At 37.9% G+C, this 3,706-nt stretch overlaps 1 non-coding gene across 1 annotated transcript; it reads right to left on the reverse strand.

Annotated features, from left to right (window-relative positions):
- Positions 1–2,430: 2,430 nt before the first annotated feature.
- On the reverse strand, positions 2,431–2,502 carry TRNAW-CCA. Its single transcript has one exon. It is a non-coding gene; the product is annotated as a tRNA-Trp (tRNA).
- Between the last annotated feature and the right edge of the window lie 1,204 nt (positions 2,503–3,706).

The following is a 3,706-nucleotide window of genomic DNA, read 5'->3' on the forward strand; positions in this document are numbered from 1 at the left end:
GTCTATGTATCGTAAAAGTATTTCAGATCAGAGGGAAGGGTTAATTGTAAAATGAATTAACTTTATTGGAAACAATAAAGTTAGACCCCCTACCTCATACTTTGTATCAAAATAAATTTCACATTGTTTAAATATTTATATAAAAATAAGCAAATAAACACAAAATTCTTATGGAAAAATATAGGTGGAAGTTCTTTTCTCTTGAGAGAGGGGAAAGCCTTTTAATATTTGAAATCAAAGTCAGAAACCATCAAGAAGAAACAATGATGTATCCATCAACAGATGAATGAATAAAGAAAATGTGGTGCTTGTATACAATGGAATACTACTCAGCCATAGAAAAGAATGAAACAATGCCATTTGCAGCCATGTGGATGGGCCTAGAGATTATTATACTAAATGAAGTAAGTCAGAAAGAGAAAGATAAATGCCATATGGTATCACTTATATATGGAGTCTAAAAATAAGTCTAAAACTTATCTACAAAACAGACTCAGACACAGAGAACAGGCTTGTGGTTGCCAAGTGAGGAAGGGAGGGCAAGGGATAGATGGGGAGTTTAGGATTAGCAGATGCAAAGTGTTACATAGAGGATGGATAAACAACAGGATCCTATTGTATAGCACTCTGTATCCTGTGATAAACCATAATGGAAAAGAATATGTAAAAGAATGTGTATTTATGTATAGCTGAATCACTCTGCTATACAGCAAAAATCAACACAACATTTACAGCTGTTCAGAGGTAAATCAACTATATATGACCAGAATAAACTTTTCAAAAAGAAAAAACATCAATGCCTTTATTACACACAATTGAAAATCCGCACCACAAAGGAGAACAAAGTTAAAGGACAAAAGGCACATTAAGAAGAGTATTTACAGCATATCTATCTTTAACATTTAAAATGGCAGTATACTAAGTTACTCCAATGGGAAAAAAATGAACAAGATGCCTAATATACAAATTCACAAAAATGTGTTTAACAAACTTAATATTAATGAAATGTGTTAATGTATTAAAAAGGAAACAGTAAGGTTATTACCATTTTTTTCTGCCATCAGATTGTCAAAAATATAAAGATGGCTCATACACAGAACTGATGTGATGTTTGCTAGGAAATAGCAGGGTCATGCACTGTTTGTGAAAGCAAACTGAGCATTTATTTTCTGTGTTTTTTCTTTTTGTATGTAATGGGAGTCAAAGTCTTTAAATGACCCATATCCTCTGAAAAAACAGTTTCACATCAAAAAATATATATGAAGGAAATAGTAAGAGAAAGGCGCTCATCTGTCTGTAGATACTCACTACATCTTTAAGTTATTTTTTTACATAATAATGAACAATTGGAAACAATCTAAGTGTCCAGTAATAGGGGATTGATTAGTTATTTCTTGGACTTTTATACAGTGGAATAACATACAGCCATTAAAAGTTCTGTGTATTAGAATGGAGAAATAGACATAGAGAATAGATTTATGGACATGGGGAGAGGGGAGGAGAGGGTGAGATGTGTGGAAAGAGTAACATGGAAACTTACATTGCCATATGTAAAATAGATAGCTGTATTTGCTATCTATTTTGGGAATTTGCTGTATGTCTCAGGAAACTCAAATGGGCTGTGTATAAACCTAGAGGGGTGGGATGGGGAGGAAGATGGGAGGGAGGTTCAAAAGGGAGGGGATATATGTATACCTATGGCTGATTCATGTTGAGGTTTGACAGAAAACAACAAAATTCTGTAAAGCAATTATCCTTCAATTAAAAAATTTTTTTTAAGTTATGTGCATTAGAAAAACACACTTCCATGCAAGAAAGATCTCCATACTGTAATTATAATTAGAAAAAAGACATTTGCAAAATAGTTTGCATAATACAATCCCATTTTAGTAATAAATAATATAATCCTTTTCAGGAAGAAGATCTAAAAGATTAGATATCACATTGTTAATAATCATTATTTCTGTGTGCTGGATTAAAGGCAGCCTTTATTTTCTTCTACATAATTTTATCTATGCGTGCGTGCATACTAAGTCACTTTAGTAGTGTCCAGCTGTTTGTGACTCTATGCACTGTAGCCCTCCAGGCTCCTCTGTCTGTGGGATTCTCCAGGCAAGAATACTGAATTGGGTAGCTATGCCTTCCTCCATGGCATCTTCCCAACCCAGGGATCGAAAACGAGTCTCTTCTGTCTCCTGCACTGGCAGGCAGGTTCATTACCACTGGCACCCCCTGGGAAGCCCTCAATTTTTCCTATATCCTGAAATTATTGAAAGGGATATACATTTTTACAATCCAAAGTGAAGTGAAGTGGCTCAGTCTTATCCAACTTTGCGACCCTGTGGACCATAGCCTACCTGGCTTCTCCGTCCATGGGATTCTCCAGGCAAGAATACTGGAGTGGGTTACCATTTCCTTCTCCAGGGGATCTTCCCAACCCAGGGATCGAACCCGGGTTTTCTGCATTGGAGGCAGACGCTTTAACCTCTGAGCCACCAGGGAAGCCCCCAAAATACTATAAATCTATGAAAAGGTGATTTCTCAGCTGTTTTCCCCTTAATAGGGGACTTCAGATCTTTGGTAGTGAAGAGCATGGAGAATGGAACTAGGTAAAATAATTCTCAATTTCCTGCTCTCCATTCTACTTGCCATAGATTGACAATCGAGAGAGAAATTCCTTTGCAGAGCATTCATTGCTCTGACCTCCACTGTTAAATGAAATTAGAAGGCCTGTTGAAAAGAGAATGTGTTCTCTCCAAGTTTTCTATAAATATTTAAAATGGAAAATATGGATTATGTCGCATGTGATTGAGGAAACTAACACGGAAAGCCCAGGCTCTGTGTTGACACAAGCATGAGGAGAGGGTAACTGTAGGATGAGGGGGTGGCTGTCTGAAGGCTCAGCTGACTCAGGGTTACGTCCACAGATCAATAGCGCTGGTGTTGTTGCAGAAATGACAGGCCTTGCCGCACAGCCTAAGTCTCATTATATTCTGCCATTGGGATCCAAACTTGGACTCAGGAGGGTGGTTCATGACTTATTACGTTTGAAATATAAGCAGAGAGGGAGAACATCCCCACTGGCATAATTATTTTCCAGGGCCTCTGAGAGAGTGATTCCTGCTCATTAAGTGGCATTTACACCCCTAAGCAAGCCAGTCTCAAAGTGCCTTCTATCAAGCAGACGTCTTAGCTCAGCATTGGAGTCTCTCTCTGCTGCTTCTTGTCCAGGTAGGTGCAAAGATATTAAATTGTTCCTCATCCTCACTAACTTACCTGGTGTGTTTATAAATCAGACACTCCCAGATTTCCAGCTCAACCATATTTCTGGGACTCTGGGTGCCATTTTACCCCTTGGAGAGCTAAGATGCTGCTGGGATGTTGAAAGCAGAAACAGAATAGTGACACTGAATCACCGTCCATCCCTCCATCCATTAGATATTTATTGAGCATAGACTATGAGTCAGGCATTAGAGCTCAAGAGGACTCCAGTATGATCCCTACCTTCAAAGAGTTCACTGTCTAGTGAGAGAGATAAATATATGAAACAGTATTTGTAGTACCGTAAGCACAATAGGTAAAAGAAAGACCTACAAAATGTTGTCAACACCCAGAGAAAGAAGAGGCTAAATGTGCTTTGGAAAAAAGTGGTGTTAGACAAGCCTTCCTAGTGGAAAGGATTTTGATCTGAATCTTGAAACATGAA

This window comes from Cervus canadensis, chromosome 32 (genome assembly GCF_019320065.1).
Source record: "Cervus canadensis isolate Bull #8, Minnesota chromosome 32, ASM1932006v1, whole genome shotgun sequence".
Taxonomy (NCBI): Eukaryota; Metazoa; Chordata; class Mammalia; order Artiodactyla; family Cervidae; genus Cervus; species Cervus canadensis.